The following is a 332-nucleotide window of genomic DNA, read 5'->3' as shown; positions in this document are numbered from 1 at the left end:
TTTTGGGGTCAAGAAAGGTTCCCTCGCTCTTGGGCAAGCCCTTGGGGACATCCCCCCACCCCAAACCCCAGAATGGTTGTTCCGAGGCTTTGGGGTGTGGGGATCCCCCCCCATTATTTTGGTTTCTCAACAGCGAGGGTCCCCAGGATCAGCTGCCCTGGAGATGGGACCCACTGTCCCCAATTCAGTGACCCCCTTTGGAGGTGGTTTAGTGAGGGGGGATGGTGACAAGCTGGCTCTGGCGCGTGGGATCTGTGCCCGCGCCACCGTGTGAGGCGGGAGACACATGGCCCTGGTGATCCCGTGTGTCCCCGACATCACCATCCACGTGT

This window comes from Corvus brachyrhynchos, unplaced genomic scaffold, assembly GCF_000691975.1.
Source record: "Corvus brachyrhynchos isolate BGI_N302 unplaced genomic scaffold, ASM69197v1 scaffold30, whole genome shotgun sequence".
NCBI classification, from domain to species: Eukaryota; Metazoa; Chordata; class Aves; order Passeriformes; family Corvidae; genus Corvus; species Corvus brachyrhynchos.
Note: the sequence above shows the minus strand (reverse complement) of the source record.